Consider the following 18,916-nt stretch of genomic DNA (forward strand, 5'->3'; position numbering starts at 1 on the left):
TGTGGATCCTACCTAGCTGAGTGATCAAGTATATGCCATATATCCATATATATTACTTGATCACCTAAGTGATCAAGTAATATGGATATGGCATATATATATACTTGATCACTTAGCTAGGATCCATCCAGTTCAAACTAATTTACGGTTTCTTTCATAAATGATATATATATAATAACTCATCATCATCATCACCATCATCACATATTAATATATAAAGTCTTGCATCATATCATCACCAACAACAGTATATACTAGCTAGCTAAAAATCTTCGTAGTCGTCATTACCACTATTTCATTACCGCTATCTAATCACCACCAACACTAGCTTTAAAGAAGAAACATTCACTTGTACCAGAAGCAAAGATATCATCGAGTTCAACATGGTCATGGTCATGATATTACAAGCGTTCATAACAAGCAAATCACTCTTTGAGATTAAGTTCAGGACGAGAATACAGACATGATTGGACAAGTACTAAGAGCATGAACTAGCTAAATCACTCCTGCTGCTCCCTCTCAGGTAAAATAGCATAGAAAATGTATAGCTCTCCTGATTCATCATACTGGAGCATGCAGATGAATCTGTCTCCTAATCATGGGATGTGCTTCTCCTTGCTGCCGCCTAGTACTTCTCTGGGATCGTTAACAATTTTGCTCCAATCTTTCACTATTAAGCATTCATCGCTTTCAGAAATCCTGAATGCACTCATGTGCAATGTAGGATATCTTGGTCGTAAGCTAACCATTGACATGCGACCTTTTGTCTCGATCCACTAAGGCACAACTATCATCGGGAGTCCCTGTTGAAGAACATCGTATAGTAATTAATATACTTAGTAATGAAAGTTTAGCTTCAAAAATAATGTATGCAAAAGATGCACTAAGGACAAATAGTAAAAATCTTACCATCTTTCCATTATAGATGTGATCGTAGTTCAATACGATCACTATTGGTCGCACGTTTTGAGTACTAACATTTCTAAGTGCAGGAAGAAAATTTGTCTTGACAGTATGAAGATCCTCAAGCCATGAAACATAATGACTTATCTCCTCGCAGTTTAGTTCAGCCCCGGGACAGTAGTAGGTCGTCTCTACCAAGCGTCGGACATGTTTGCTTGAACCGAAATAAGCTGACAATAGAAATTAGTTGTCAACTATTTTTGAATAAACAATATCAAAGACATAAGCGTGGTTGAGAAAAACTCACATAATGGTAGAACTGGAGGCGTCTGCACATCGACCCAGATGTCTCTATTACCTTCAATATCATCTTCCGGACGAATATCAAAGGTGATAACCATATCAGGCTCAAATGCATAAGCCTTGCATAGTGCTTGCCAAGTTTTGCATTCAAAATGGGTGTATGTGTCTGCATTGTATAATTTGACGTTGAAAGTATACCCATGCTCGGTCTTCAAGTAAACTCTCTTTACCTCCATATCATTCATCGCACTAAAACCTTTCTTATCCAAGACAAAAATTCGAGCATGGCAGGGGATGCGCCAGTAGAATAGTGAAAATTTAAAATTATAAGTTGAAGCAAATGAAGCATAAGTCATGCTTTATTACGAAAAAATACTTGCCGTTGTGACTTACTGTATCCACTTCGAATGTCTCATCCAGCTTGATGCTGAAGCGCCTATTATCAACAAGGAAATTTCTGTCGCACAGGCCGCGTTGATCTTCACAGTGTTTGCACATAATGAAATCTTTTTCATCATCAGACGACATTTCCTATGTTCATATAGGTGAAACATTAAACACTTACTATCTAACATTAATTAATATCTAGCTAATTCTAATATTCATCTAACATTTGACATTAATATCTAACATATATTTCTATCTAATTCATCTAACATTTGACATTAATCTAACATTTATATAAACTATATAAAATAAAAAACAGAAAAAATCATTAACAAATAACAGAAAAAATCATTAACATTAACATATAGCTAGTTAAGTTCTATGTATAGGTGAAACATTACTAGTTCTATTATTTCAATTAATTCAACTAGTTCTATTAATTCAACTAAGCATTTACTAAAAATAAACTAGTTATATTAATTCAACTAGTTCAAATCTCATATACCTAATTAATATCTAGCTAATTCATCTAACAATTGATATTAATATTTAACTTTTCTATCTAATTCATATCTAACATTTCACATTAATCTAACATTCGTACCTAGGTAATTCATCTAATTAACAATTTGACATGCATTAATTTAAAAAACAGAAAACAGAAAATAAGTAAAAAAATTGTGTGTGTGCGTATGTGTGTGTGTGTTTGTATGTGTGTGTGTGTGCACGTACGAGCGGGGGCGGCGGCGTACGGGCGGCGGTGCGAGACGACGACGACGGGGACGGCACGACGGGGGCGGTGGCGTACGGGCGGCGGCGCGAGACAGCGACGACGGGGACGACACGACGGGGGCGGGGACGGCCGGGGCGCGCGCGACGACGGGGACCGGGACGGCCGGGCGCGCGCGACGACGGGGGCGGGGACGGCCGGGGCGCGATATGGGGCGGGGGCGGGGGCGGCGACGAAGACGAACAGGAACTAACTGGAAATTTTCGTAAGTGTTGTATATATAGGAGAGGCTTTTAGTACCGCTTGGAGCCACCAACCAGTACTAAAGGCCAACTTTGGCCAGGCTAGTACCGGTTGGAGCCACCAACCGGTACTAAAGGTGGTGCGCTGCCACCCGCGGTGCACAAAGTTTAGTCCCACCTCGCCGGGCGAAGGGCAGCCGCACTGGTTTATAAACCCAGCCGCGGCTGCCCTTTCGAACTCCTCTATAAAGCAGGCTTCTGGGCCTAACTACGGCGCGCTGCCCTGTGAGTCTGCTGGGCCTTGTGGGCCTGAAATTGCACGCCCGTGGTCTAGCAGGCCCACAGGGCAGCGCCCCAAATTTTTTTATATAGTTTTTTCTTTTATGCTTTATTTTTTCTTCTATTTATTTCTGAGTGTTTTTTTTCTTTTCTGCTATATTTATTTTCTTCTATTTATTTCTAAGTAGTTTTTTTATATTTTTTTTCTTTTCTGCTATAGTTTTTTCTTTTCTGCTTTATTTATTTTCTTCTGTTCATTTATTTTTATATACCATGCGAAGTTGATGATTGAAACTTGATGGTTCAAAGTCTGGAGTTATAATAAGTTTAGAAAAATGAAGTGCCGGTGTAACAGACGAGTTTTCGTCTGAAACCGGCCCTGATACTTTGAAAGAGATTGTCCAGTTTGTACACGAAGTGCATCCAGTTTTTGCTGTAACAGAAGAAGTCCGGAGTTGTAATAAGTTATTAAAAATAAAAAAGAGGTGCAATGCTCGTTAATTAGCTTCAAGCCTTTCGGAATAGTGTAAACTGCACTGCACATAGCTCCGTGCAGTCTACCATATTCCTCAAGGCTTGAAGCTAAGCAACGTGAGCATTGAGCCTCTTCTTCATCGTCTCTGCACTCAGGGCGTGCCTCTCTCTTCGTGAGGTGGGACTAAAAAACAGCTTACTAAGAAACTGTAGTACTGGTTCATGCGATGAACCGGTACTAAAGGTGCTCATGGGGCCCAGCCTGACCTGACACAACCTCATTAATTAGTACCAGTTCGTGGCACGAACCGGTGCTAAAGGTTCGCCACGAACCGGTACTAAAGAGCTCCTCCCGCCTAGCCGTTGGAACCGGCACTAATGGACACATTAGTGCCGGCTCAAATTCAAACCGGGACTAATGTGTCTCATTTTGTAGTGCTTTTTAATTTCAGGGTCATTTAGCTCAAAACAAATCATTAAATGCATGAAAAATAGCAAATGAAGGCAGAAATGGTTGAAAGTTGATGGCGTCGCTTTGAATGGTGCATACTGAATGCACAAAAAGTCTGGAGTTGTAATAAGTTTAAAAAATGAAATGCCTTTGTAACAGATGAGTTTTCGTCAGAAACCCGAATACTTCGAAAGAGATTGTCCAGTTTGTAAACGAAGTGCATCCAGTTTTTGCCGTAACCCTCTCTACTTTTTTGCACATGCTATGTGGGTGAAATGATGATACCATGCCAAATTTCAACTTTTTCAGAGTTCATTTGTAGTGCTTTTCAATTTCAAGGTCATTTAGCTCTCAAAACAAATCATTAAATGCATGAAAAATAGCAAATGAAGGCATAAATGGTTGAAAGTTGATGGCGTCGCTTTGAATGGTGCATACTGAATGCAAAAAATATAAGAGCATTTAGATCATGATCTTATATTTCTTTACAGTCTGAATTGTCAGTATGATCTTATACATCAAAAATACTTTGATCATCAATGATCTTTTTGTGTACAATCTGAATTGTCAATATGAGTCCTCAACGATTTGTAAACCGGTGAAGACTCATATTGCGGACACAAATTCTACACATAGAGTTCAGTGAAGACCAAGTGCTTGTGATAGTTTGAGAAGTAACATATTTAAGGTGGTAAAAACCTTGTTAGGGGAGCGAGGTGGGACTAAAACCAGCTTGCCATAACCTCATTAGTACCGGTTCGTGGTACGAACCGACACTAAATGGTGATGGTGGGGCCATAGCCTGACCGCAGGCTGCCACAGCCTCTTTAGTACCGGTTCGTGGCATGAACCGGTACTAAAGGTTCGCCATGAACGGGTACTATTGATCGCTGCCACGAACCGGTACTATTGATCACATTAGTGCCGATTCTGTTACAAACCGGCACTAATGTGCTTCACATTTGACCCTTTTTCTACTAGTGGTACGACACCTCCGCGTTCAGCACACATTCAGCTTGGTGACGTCCTCGCCTTCTTGATCCAGCAAGACAGTGAAGCAGTGGATGAGTTTCGGCAGCACGGCGGCGTGGTGACAGTGGTGATGATGCTATCTCCGTAGGGCTTCGCCTAAGCACTATGAAAATGACCGAGGGACGAAACCGTGGAGGGGGGTGCCGCACACAACTAAGAGATTGTCATGGTTATGTGTGGCGCCCCCCTCCCACATATATATAGGCGAGGGAGAGGGGAGCAGACAGGAGGCGCCCCAAGTAGGGCCGAATCCTACTTGGGGTCCTTCCCAAGCCGCGCCCCCTTCCTTATTTGAGTGCGGGAGGAAGGCAGGGGGAGGTGGCGCACGCTTTCCTTTCTCTCATGAGGAGGGAAAGGCAGGAGGGGCCACCCCTCCCCTTTCCTTCCCCTAGGGCCGGCCGGCCAGGGAGAGGGCCGCGTCAGCCCCCTTGTGGACTGGTCTATCCCCCCTTGGCCGCAGGGAGAGGGTGATACGTCTCCAACGTATCTATAATTTTTGATTCCTGCATGCTATTATATATTCTGTTTTGGATGTTTAATGGGCTTTATTATACACTTTTATATTATTTTTGGGACTAACGTACTAACCCAAGGCCCAGTGCAAATTACTGTTTTTTTGCCTATTTTAGAGTTTGGCAGAAAAGGAATATCAAACGGAGTCCAAACGGAATGAAATCTTCGGGAGCGTGATTTTTGGAACGAACGTGATCCAGAGGACTTGGAGTGGACGTCAAGAAACCAACGAGGAGGCCATGAGGCAGGGGGCGCACCTACCCCCTGGGCGCGCTCTCCACCCTTGTGGGCCCCTCGTGGCTCCACCGACCTACTTCTTCCTCCTATATATACCTACGTACCCCGAAACCATCAAGGAGCACCACGAAACCCTATTTCCACCACCGCAACCTTCTGTACCCGTGAGATCCCATCTCAGGGCCTTTTCCGGCGCTCCGCCGGAGGGGGCATCGATCACGGAGGGCTTCTACATCAACACCATAGCCTCTTCGATGATGTGTGAGTAGTTTACCACAGACCTTCGGGTCCATAGTTATTAGCTAGTGATATGTCTCCAACGTATCTATAATTTATGAAGTATTCATGCTATTATATTATCCTTCTAGGATGTTTTATATGCATTTATATGCTATTTTATATGATTTTTGGAACTAACCTATTAACCTAGAGCCCAGTGCCAGTTTCTGTTTTTTCCTTGTTTTTGAGTATCGCAGGAAAGGAAAACCAAACGGAGTCCAATTGACCTGAAACTTGACGGAGCTTATTTTTGGACCAGAAGAATGCCATGGAGTAAAAGAGTTGGGCCAGAAGAGTCCCGGGCTTCCCACGAGGGTGGGAGGCGCGCCCACCCCCCTGGGCGCGCCCCCTGCCTCGTGGCCGCCTCAGAGACCCCCCCTGACTTGTTCCCGACGCCAAAACCTCTTATATATACAGAAACCCCCAGAACATAACCTAGATCGGGAGTTTCGCTGCAGCAAGCCTCTGTAGCCACCGAAAACCAACCTAGACCCGTTCCGGCACCCTGCTGGAGGGGGGGAACCCTCACCGGTGGCCATCTTCATCATCCCGGCGCTCTCCATGACGAGGAGGGAGTAGCTCACCCTCGGGGCTGAGGGTATGTACCAGTAGCTATGTGTTTGATCTCTCTCTCTCTCTCTCTCTCTCTCGTGTTCTTGATTCGGCACGATCTTGATGTATCACGAGCTTTGCTATTATAGTTGGATCTTGTGATGTTTCTCCCCCTCTACTCTCTTGTAATGGATTGAGTTTTCCCTTTGAAGTTATCTTCTCGGATTGAGTCTTTAAGGATTTGAGAACACTTGATGTATGTCTTGCATGTGCTTATCTGTGGTGACAATGGGATATTCACATGATCTACTTAATGTATGTTTTGGTGATAAACTTGCTGGTTCAATGACCTTGTGAACTTATGCATACGGGTTGGCACACGTTTTCGTCTTGACTCTCCGGTAGAAACTTTGGGGCACTCTTTGAAGTTCTTTGTGTTGGTTGAATAGATGAATCTGAGATTGTGTGATGCATATCGTATAATCATACCCATGGATACTTGAGGTGACATTGGAGTATTTAGGTGACATTAGGGTTTTGGTTGATTTGTGTCTTAAGGTGTTATTCTAGTATGAACTCTACGATAGATTGAACGGAAAGAATAGCTTCGTGTTATTTTACTACAGACTCTTGAATAGATCGTTCAGAAAGAATAACTTTGAGGTGGTTTCGTACCCTACAATCATCTCTTCGTTTGTTCTCCGCTATTAGTGACTTCAGAGTGACTTTTGTTGCATGTTGAGGGATATTTATATGATCCAATTATGTTATTATTGTTGAGAGAACTTGCACTAGTGAAAGTATGAACCCTAGGCCTTGTTTCAACGCATTGCAATATCGTTTGTGCTCACTTTTATCGCTTGCTACCTTGCTGTTTTTATATTTTCAGATTACAAAAACCTATATCTACCATCCATATTGCACTTGTATCACCATCTCTTTGCCGAACTAGTGCACCTATACAATTTACCATTGTATTGGGTGTGTTGGGGACACAAGAGACTCTTTGTTATTTGGTTGCAGGGTTGTTTGAGAGAGACCATCTTCAACCTACGCCTCCCATGGATTGATAAACCTTAGGTCATCCACTTTAGGGAAATTTGCTACTGTCCTACAAACCTCTGCAGTTGGAGGCCCAACAAAGTCTACAAGAAGAAGGTTGCGTAGTAGACATCAAGCTCTTTTCTGGCGCCGTTGCCAGGGAGGTGAGTGCTTGAAGCTATATCTTTAGATCTTGCAATCAAATCTTTTTGTTTCTTGTTTTATCACTAGTTTAGTTTATAAAATAAAACTACAAAAAATGGAATGAAGGTTGCCTCATATGCTTCATCTTTTTAATGTCTTTTGTGAAAAGGATTCTGATAATTGTGCCAAAGTGTTAGAAGAAGAATGTATTCAAATGTTTGGCACTAAATCCTTGGATGATGAGCATGATTGCAATTTTGTTAGTATGAATTCTTTGAATACCCATGATGCTAATGATATGCAAAGCCACAAGCTTGGGGATGCTATGTTTGATGAAGATGATATGCTTGGTCCCCCATGTTTTGATGAGCAAATTTATTATGATGAAAGCATGCCTCCTATTTATGATGATTATTGTGATGACACGTATGCTATAAAGAATAAAGATAACCATGAAACTTGTGCTCGTGATTTTAATTTTCAATTGGATTATGCTTCACAAGATAGTTATTTTGTTGAGTTTGCTCCCACTACTATTGATGAGAAAAAATTTGGTTATGTGGAGAGTAATAAAAATTCTATGCTTGTAGATCATGAAAAGAATGATTTATGTGATGGTTATATTTTTGAATTCATTCATGATGCTACTGAAAATTATTATGAGGGAGGAATATATGCTTGTAGCAATAATATCAAGTTTCCTCTCTATGTGTTGAAAATCTTGAAGTTATGCTTGTTTTGCCTTCCTATGCTAGTTGTTTCATGTTCCCATAAGTTGTTTGCTCACAAAATCCCTATGCATAGGAAGTGGGTTAGACTTAAATGTGCTAGTCATATTCTTCATGATGCTCTCTTTATTATTCAATTGTTATCTTTTAGGTGAGCATCATTGAAATCATCATGCGTAGCTAGGGGCGTTAAACGTTAGCGCTTGTTGGGAGGCAACCCAATTTTATTTTTGTTCCTTACTTTTTGTTCCTGTTCAGTAATAAATAAAACATCTAGCCTCTGGTTAGATGTGGTTTTATGTTTTAATTAGTGTTTGTGCCAAGTAAGACCTATAGGATCTTCTTGGATGATAATTATTTGATCTTGCTGAAAAAGACAGAAACTTTCTGTTCACGAAAAGAATTGTTCAAAATCACCAGAAAGTGATAAAATACTGATTCCAATTGCAGTAGATCAATAATAAAATTATCTAGGTCTTCCAATTTTGGCAGATGTTTCTGAGTTCCAGAAGTCTGCGTTTGATGCAGATTACTACAGACTGTTCCGTTTTTGACAGAATCTGTTTTCTATGTGTTGTTTGCTTATTTTGATGAATCTATGTGTAGTATCGGAGGGTATGAACCATAGAGAAGTTGGAATACAGTAGATATTACACCAATATGAATTTATAATGAGTTCACAACAGTACCTAAGTGGTGATTTATTTTCTTATACTAACGGAGCTTACGAGTTTTCTGTTGAGTTTTGTGTTGTGAAGTTTTTAAGTTTTGGGTAAAGATTCGATGGACTATGGAATAAGGAGTGGCAAGAGCCTAAGCTTGGGTATGCCCAAGGAACCCCAAGGTAATATTCAAGGACAACCAAGAGCCTAAGCTTGGGGATGCCCCGGATGGCATCCCCTCTTTCGTCTTCGTTCATCGGTAACTTTACTTGGAGCTATATTTTTATTCACCACATGATATGTGTTTTGCTAGGAGCGTCTTTTTATATTATTAGTATTTGCTTGCTGTTATTTAGAATAATGTTTTGCATCTCTATTTTCAATAAAAATGTCAAGGATAGCCTTTACCATGCTTATTTTGCAAGTATACATGTTGCTGTTTCAAAACAGAAAGTTTACCGCTGTTGCAAACATTCCCTAGAAAAGTCAGAATATGATAAAATGTTGACATTTTTTGCATATTGAGCTCTGATAAAGTTTCTACAGTGTGGTAGAATTTCATAATTTTTGGAGTTAGGGAAGTATGATGAATCTTGCATTCTTTATATACTGTACTGTTTTGGCAGATTGCTGTTATGTTTGCATTGTTTGCATATGTTTGCTTGTTTAATGATTCTATTCGAGGATAGGAGCATTAAATATGCAGAGGCATTTATTATGAAATGTTGAATAATAATTTCAGTGATTTGTTACATTAGAAAATGATAAGGTTTTTGCATTGGTTTATACTAACTTATCTCACGAGTTCTTGTCGAGTTTGGTGTGGATGAAGCTTTCGAGATTTAGGAAACCGTGACATGAGAGGAATTAAGGAGACACAAAATCTCAAGCTTGGGGATGCCCAAGGAACCCAATATAATATTACAATAAGTCTCAAGCATCTAAGCTTGGGGATGCCCCAGTAGGCACCCCATGTTTCTTCTTCAACAATTATCGGTTAGTATCGGTTGAGCGTAAGTTTTTGCTTCTTCACATGACGAGTGCTATCCTTGAAATGTAGTTTTATTTTATTTTGCTTGTTGTTTGAATAATATCCCAAGATCTGAAATTCTTAAATGAGAGTCTTCACAAAGCTACATAATTATTTAACTATTCATTGATCTTCACTTATATCTTTTTGGAGTAGTTTGTCATTTACTCATGTGCTTCACTTATATCCTATGAGTAAATGGTTGAATGAGTTGAATATCAAAAATCTGAAATTATATATGTTTCATACGCTTATCCCATGGGGAGTAATGACTTCACATATAAGAAGTAGAGGTGGTAAATTTATTGAAGGTTAGCAAACATAGTATTGGTCACTTGAACAATTCATGAAAGAATATTGAAGGAAGAGAGGTTTCACATATAATATACTATCTTGGACATCTTCTATGATTGTGAGCCCCATTAATTATTTTCAAAGTTGATCAAATTATTTGAAGTTGGACAAGGAAGACAACATAATGAGTTATGCTTGGGTATATTTATATAGAAGTTATATTGTTATGGATCGTCTAGCATGTGGTGCTTGCTATTTAGATTCCTTTGCTAGCCAAAATATCTGCACTAAGCAGGAATACTGCTTGTGCATCCAAATTCCTTGCACCAAGTTTCTTCCATGAGTGTCCACCATATCTACCTATATGCGGTATTTACCTGCTGCAAGTAAATTTGCATGTGCCAGACTCAAAACCTTCAAATAATAATCTGTTTTGTATGCCCGAATCGCTCATGTAGCGACTAGGGGCTGTCAGTATCTTCCATGCTAGGTGGGTTATTCTCACGATGAGTGGACTCCGCTCATCATTCACGAGAAAATGGCTGGTAACTGGGATGCCTAGTCCTATGATCAAAAGATCAAAAACAAATTCGCAAATAAATTAAACAAAACTCCCCCAGGATTGTTGATAGTTGGACGGCACCCGTTGTTTCGGACAAGCCGTGGAGTGTGATTGTTGGTGGACGGGGAGTAAAATCTTTACCTTTCTGTTTGGGAACTACCTATAATGTATCTAGTATGGAAGATATTGGGAACTCTTGGTCATTATGTTGACAATGAAAGCATACCTCTCAAAATTATTTTCATCTCTGTTTTAGCTTCGAGCTCTGCCACCTCTGCAAATCCCTGCTTCTCTCTGCGAAGGGCCTATCTTTTACTTTTATTCAAGAGTCAGTAGTATTCATTCTCATTCCAACCTACTTTTTAGTTGGCAAGCATCATGTGATAGGGAAAGATCTAAGCATATATGGCCATTCAAATATATTTGATCATGAATTATTATTGTTGACAATTATCTATATGATAAGTAAGTTGGGCAACAAAATATTAAGCCCCTATCTTTCTCTGTGTTCGATGGATGCTATTTGTTCTAAAAATATGCTTTGAGTGGTAGCAATCATGGAAGACTATATGATAGTTGAGTATGTGGGATTTGCTAAATCAAAGCTCTTACATAGACCCTTCCTGAAAATAAGATGAATTGCAATTGTTTGATGACTGAGAACATAGTTTGTTAGTTTTCAAGAAAGTTTATGGTCTATGCTTTAACATATGAATAGCTTGTTACTTGATCATGAAAAGTTTTATGAGTTGAGCTACTGTTATGACATATAATGATGCTAGAAAAGGTGATTGAAATTATCATTGATCAAACTTGTGCACCTGCTAGCATTCACACTTCATAAATTATTTGTCTTATCATTTACCTACTCGAGGACGAGCAGGAATTAAGCTTGGGGATGCTGATACGTCTCCAACGTATCTATAATTTATGAAGTATTCATGCTATTATATTATCCTTCTAGGATGTTTTACATGCATTTATATGCTATTTTTTATGAATTATGGGACTAACCTATTAACCTAGAGCCCAGTGCCAGTTTCTGTTTTTTTCCTCGTTTTTGAGTATCACAGGAAAGGAAAACCAAACGGAGTCCAATTGTCCTGAAACTTGACGGACCTTATTTTTGGACTAGAAGAAGGCCATGGAGTAAAAGAGTTGGGCCAGAAAAGTCCTGGGCTGCCCATGAGGGTGGGAGGCGCGCCCACCCCCCTGGGTGCGCCCTCTACCTCATGGCCGCCTCGGAGACCCCCCTGACTTGTTCCCGACGCCAAAACCTCTTATATATACAGAAACCACCAGAACATAACCTAGATGGGAGTTCCGCCACCGCAAGCCTCTGTAGCCACCGAAAACCAATCTAGACCCGTTCCGGCACCCTGCCGGAGGGGGTGTCGTGGTTCTAAGACTGACCGTAGAATGGGGGGTAAGTATGAGGAGGCAAGATCCTAGCTATGGCGAAGTTGTACATGCGAGTTTTACGAGTTCAGGCCCTTCTCAGAGAAAGTAATAGCCCTACGTCTCGGTGCCCAGAGGCGGTCGACTGGATTATGCGTGTGTGTGTTACAGGGGGTGCAAACCCTTGTGCCTGTGGAAGGAGGTGGCTTATATAGAGTGTGCCAGGACCCCTGTTAGCCCACGTTACAAGGAGTTCAATGTACATAAAGAGGAAGCGTTACAGGTAACGTCTGCAATAAAGTGATATAAATGATCATTAAGTCTATGAGTAAACGCCCGACCGTTGCTGTGTAGAGTGACTTTAGATCTTCTGTATGTCAAGTGGTTTCTGTCATGGTCGAGTGACATTGATTCTTCTGAGTGGAATGTTTTTGGTCGAGTGGATGATGGTACCCTTCAAATGCTTCTAACTTTAGGGTGATGTCCTTGGGGAGGATGTCTAGGTCAGGCCTATAACCCTACCCTAGGTACATAGCTTCATCATTAGCCCCCGAATGGTTCAGGGTTTGAGTGGAGAAGGAGTTGAAAATACTTCCGATTCAATTTTCGCTTCGGAAGTGTCTTGTTGGGATCGACGAATCAACACGGTGACACCAACTTCTTTTTCAGTCACCTTGATCCATTCTTGGTTTTGTCGAGTGAACTTTTACTGAAAAGCTTCGAGCGTTGATATGGAGAAAATCTTCCGTCTGACAGGTTGCTCCGTTGCCCGGGAATCTCGCGGGATTTGAATTTTGGGAAGCACGTGGGTGGAGGAGGCCGCAGTCATCGGGTTGGATTAGGCAGGGCTGCCTCAATTTCTGTGCCACCTTTTTCGCCACGTATTGCGCACGCGACTGTTGCGGGATTTGATAGGACCGCCCGGGTCCACAGGTCAGTCACTCGGAAGCAACCTCATATAAGGCGTCGGACTTGGGTTTTTGAACATTGTGTTCCCATTCTTCCTCTTCCTTCTCCGTTTTCTCCATCGCATCAGGTCCCGCCCTGGCGGCGCCGCTCTGTTCGAGCTCCGTCCACTGCGATGGGGAAGGAGAAGACGGTGGCTTTGGAGCGCGCGAAAAAGGCGACGGCGAAGGCGAAGGGGAAGAAGTCCAGCCGGGGTGGATCTTCATCGAGGTCCGGTCTGCCGCGCGGCTCGATCCAGGGCGATTGGATCCGGTCGACGATTCGTCAGGATGACATCGACGATCTGGCCAAGGAGGGATTGATCCCCCACGGATCCGTGCGGCTCCCGGAGGACGAGATTGAGCCCCGACCGCAGGAGGGTGAGTGCGTCCTCCTCGCCACTCACGTCGACCGTGGGTTTTCTTTGCCTCCTCATCCTTTTTTCCGAGCTTTCTTGAACTTCTTTGGAGCACAAATTCATCACTTTTCCCCCAACACCATCATGTATCTTGCCGCTTTCGTGTCTATGTGCGAGAATTTCTTAGGTTGTCGACCACACTGGGGCCTCTTCAAGCACATTTTCACGTGTCGCTCTCAGTCGGTCAAAAAAGCTAATCTGAGTGATGAGAAGACAAAAGTGATCCAGATGTGTGGGGGTCTTGGGATTCAAATGAGGGGTAAGAGCTCTTTCCCAGCCATAATCCTTCCCGAGTTAGTCCGAGGGTGGCAGTTGACCTGGTTTTACTGCAAAGACCAGCCGACTTCGGGTCAGTCGACTGGACTTCCCCCCTTTTCCATGGCTCGAGTAGAGAAGCCCTCCGCCTTGAAAGTGACCCCGAGGGAGAAAGCGTAGGTGAAGGTGCTGGTTGAGCGAGTGGTCCAGCTCATCCGTGATGGCGTGACCAGCATGGATTTGTTGGAAGTCTTCCTCAGACGACGCATTTAGCCGCTTCAAGCCCGTGACCATCCGATGTGGATGTATTCGGGCATTGACGATTCCACTCGGGTCCATCCAGAAGAAGTCGACGAAGATACGGTGGAGAAGTGGTTGAGGGGTATCACTGGCAACAAAGATAACCCCAGGGGGCCAGGAGAGTCCCTCCACTCAACAACTCGTACGAAACAGACAAGGTCCAACTCTGAATTGCCGAGTGTTATCTTGATTTATCATGTAACTGCTTGTAGTCAACCGACTGACTTTTGTCTTGCTTGTTTTCTTCTAGGCTCTTACTGAGATGTATTCGATGCCCAACGGAGAGCAGGAGCAGGACCCGGAGGGGGAGGCGAGCGGAGGCGAGAGCGGCGAGTGGCATTCTGATGGTGAAGAGGACGAGGAGAGCGACGACCCAAGTGATGAAGAAGAGGTCAACTCACCTCCCCGTAGGGAAAGGTGATCCAAGCTCACTCACGATCCGGCAAGCGTCCACGACAAAGCAACTGTTCAGATCGGGCAGTCATCAAAGCGTCCTCGAACGTCTTCTCCGGCGCCGACTGAAGAGGCCCCGAAGCAGTCCAAGGTTGTAACGCAGAAGACTCGGAAGGCTCTTCCCAAAATCAAAATCGACATCCCTGTTGCCTCTGCGTGAGTGTTCTGTCTTCATTTTTACCCGAGGTTCTGTGTTGTCTACTTTTTCCTTGGTTTGACCAGATGAATCTTGAAACTAGCAGTGCCGCTACCTTTGGGAATTCTACTTACAAAAACGAGGATGAGGACATGGAATATGCGGTCACCTCCAACCCAGGTATAACCTTCGTGATCTTGTCTTTGTTTTGTCGATTGAACTGCGGTATAACCAACGAGGATGAATTTCTGGCGACTGATCTTTTTACAGCTCCTCCCAAAGTCATTGATCTCCCAGACGACGACGAGGACGAGCCACTGAGGCCCTTGGGAAGAAGAAGCAGGAAAACGTCCACTGGCAAGACACCTCAGTCGACGTCGGTGGCGGAACCGGTAATCCAGGAGGCCGGCGATGCCAATCGGACTTCTGTCACCTTCGCCATACCACTGTTGAGTGCTCAGCCTTCAGCGTTAGCCACGTAGACTCCAGCCCATCCACCTTCACTTTTTGCTACACATCACGTCCCAGAGGACCAGGTGGGTGCTGCCAAAGAGGCTATACGCCAGGCGGGCATTATGATGGAGAAGATGAAGATGGTCCGGGAAGCTAGCCAAGCTGCTTATGACGCCAGCTCCGCTCTCCAGAGCAACGTCCAGGTTAGCAGATTGCCGACTGACTCTTTTAGCTTGTTCTGTTAGGATATGCTACCTAAAGACTTTCCTCGAGGAATCTTTGCATCTGTCTGTGTTTCGCATTCGTACACCCACTGTGTGTTTTGACTTGCAACTGAGCAAATTTGTATCTTGAGTCAACTAGGTTGTGTTGGTTGGATCTTTGAACTAGTGGGGGCACGCTGAGTGCACCCAGTGGGTGTAGTCCTCGAGACTATAGTTGACTGCAGGCAGTCGATTGTAGTCTTTGAATCGGAATTTCCTCACTCGGCCTGGTCGGACCATGTCGAGTGGAACCTGAACCAGTGGAGGCATGCTAAGTGCACCCACTAGGTGTAGTCCCCGATACTGTGGTCGACTGTGGGAAATCGACTATGGTCTAAGAACTCTCTCTTCTCTTTTTTTTGCATTCGGGCTGGACAGACCATGTCGAGTGAAAACTGGACCAGTGGGGGCACGCTAAGTGCACCCACTGGGTGTAGTCCCCGAGACTACTGTTGGATGTTTGATTCTGCAGTAGTCTTAAAATTTGCTGAATTTATCAGATTATTGTTCTGAAGTAACCAACCCCTCCATCCGTCGATTGGCCGTCTTTTTATTATAGGAATCTTGTGAACTTGGGGCTCGTTTCGCCGATCTAGAGAAGAAGCAGATTCAGCTCAACCTTGATCTGGAGCTGGCCAAGACAAATCTGCAGAAGGCCAAGGATGAGGCCACTGGTAAGTAGAAATTGTCGACTGATTTACTTCTGAATCTGGATGTTATTTGCCCTTTCTGAATCTGGGTGTTATTTGCCCTTTCTGAATCTGGATGTTAGGAACTCTGAACCAAGCTTTGGCCAAGAAGGATCAAGACCTTGAAGCCGCACAGAAGACAGCTGAAGAGAAAACTGCCCTTGCTGAACAGAAGCTAGCTTCAGTTGGCAAGCTGGAGGAAGAGAATGCTAAGCTGAAAACTTCTCTTGATGAGGCCAACAAGGAGGCGACTCTTCTGAAGAAGGACAAGAAGAACCTGACTAAAAAGATGGAAGGCATTGCTCGCAAGCGGAACGATCTGGAGGACTTTCTGGGGGCCTTGCCAAGAAGTTGTTCACCATGCTTGAAGGTGCTTCCTTTTACTCGACTGACTTGTCACCATTGACTCATCATATCACTACTGACTCGTCTTTGAATTGTGTGTGCAGAATTTTGTCAGAACTTCGAGGAAGAGACCGGGCGAGTTGAGACAAGCTTGTACCCCATCCTCTCTCCAGTGAAGGACGAAGCTGCCATGAACATATTCCGACTGGAATCTCGCGTTGCTGGCGTTGTCAACTATCTTGCTCGACTGAAAGTCACGATGTCGCGGATCGACACAACACTCTGGCCAAGGGCGACGCTCCAGAATCATCTCTATTTTTTCCAATCTAAAAATCACTATAAAAATTTCTTCACTAAATTTGCGGAGGTTGGGGGGGGGCACGGCACCTGCAAGGATGCACGTAGTTCCACCGTATAGTACTGGGCAGGCCCATCTTTACCACTAGGCTGTTTCACTGGCCCATGTTCGATGTGGTTTCCTTTGTTTCTTTTGCTTTCTTTATTTTGTTTTTCTTTCGGTTTCTTTGGTTCTTCTTTAGTTTTATTCTTCTGTTTCTTCCCCAGTTTTCTTCATTTTCTTTAATTTCTACGTTTGTCACTCGGTTTCGTCGTTTCTTTCATGGTTTTGCTGTGTTTTTTCTTTCTCTTTTTCTCATTTTTCTTTGTTCTTTCTCGGTTTCCACTAGTTTATTTACTTTCTTTGTATTCTTTTGTTTCTTTCTTGGTTCTCATCGGGTTTCTTTGTTTGTTTCTTGAATTTTTTTGTTTCCATTCTTTTGCATTGATTTTCTTTGGTTTTTAATTTTTTTTGTTTTCTTTCATTTTTTGTTTTTATTGGTTTTCCTCACTTTTCTTTGATTTGTTGTTGATTTTCATTGGTTTATTTTTTGTTCAATACAATTTTTTTGCATGGTAATATGTATCTCGTTAATATCATAAAGATCAGAGTACAATTACGTAAATACCGACATGACAATACTAAAAAGACAACATAAAGTCTTTGAGCTTGACACCAATACTCGTCACCTGCCTCCGACACCACCACAATATTCACCGAATAAAAAATTTAACCGATCACCTCCTCACCGAGCACGACACTGCTCAATCGCTGATACGCAGGTTTGCGGAACTCCAAGGTAGCTCACCAAAAGTGAAGTCATTATCGTTGAATGAATTAGACAAGGGCAATACCCTGGACACACCATCGAACTCCAGATCTGGCACCCCACCATTGTTCAATACATGTCACTTTTCAGTATACATTCAACATTGTTTGTATACATTAGAAACACATTTTTAATACATCATTAATTTTTTAAAACTTATTTTTTATGTCTACTTCTTAGTATATAAAAAGTAAAAGTAGAAAAATAAAAAATAAAACACGTGAAGATAAAATCGAGGTCGTGGCATGTGGCCTCACGCGCTCCTGCTACTTGTGAGCTATGTTGGGATTTTCCCCAAAGAGAAGAGGAGATGTAGCACAGTAGAGATAAGTATTTCCCTTAGTGAGGACCAAGGTTATTGAACCCATAGGAGAATCATGCAAAGACTCGTGAGCAGCCCCTGCACACACAAAAGACAATACTTGCACCCAACAAGGGCAAGAGAGTAGTCAATCCCTTGATCTCGTTACTATCAAGGATTAAATCTTGTAGTGATAGATAGATAAATTGCAAAATAAAATAAAATTAAATAGATTGTAGCAAATATTTTTAGGATTTCTTTTTATATTTAAAGTAGACCCAGGGGCCATAGTTTTCACTAGAGGTTTCTCTCTCAAACACATAGCATACAGTGGGTAGACAAATTACTGTTGAGCAATTGATAGGAAAGCGCATAATTATGACGATATTCAAGGCAATGATCATGTATATAGGCATGATGTTCGAGACATGTAGACCGACTCTTGCCTGCAATCTAGTACTATTACTCCACGCATCGACTGCTATCTAGCATGCATCTAGGGTATTAAGTTGATGAAACCGCAGTAACGCCCTAAGCAAGATGACATGATATAGACAAAGTAAACCCAATCAATGTGAATAAACCCCGGCGTTTTATCCTTAATGGCAATAACACAAATACGTGTCTTGTCCCTTTCTGTCACTGGGATATAGAGCACCTCAAGATTGAACCCATTACAAAGCTCCTCTCCCACTGAAGATAAATCATTCTAGTTGACAAAACCAAACGGATAGACCGGAGAGAAATACAAAGCTATAAAAATCATGCACAATAAAGATCAGAAAAGACACAATTACTTCTCATGAATATTCAGATCATAAACCCATAATTCATCGGATACCAACAAACACACCCAAAAGAAGATTACATTGGATGGAACTCCAAGATGATCGAGGACAATATGGTATTGAAGATCAAAGAGAGAGAGAAGAAGCCATCTAGCTACTAGCT

Source organism: Triticum urartu, chromosome 6A (genome assembly GCF_056163025.1).
Source record: "Triticum urartu cultivar PI428250 chromosome 6A, HENAU_Tu73, whole genome shotgun sequence".
Lineage (NCBI taxonomy): Eukaryota > Viridiplantae > Streptophyta > Magnoliopsida > Poales > Poaceae > Triticum > Triticum urartu.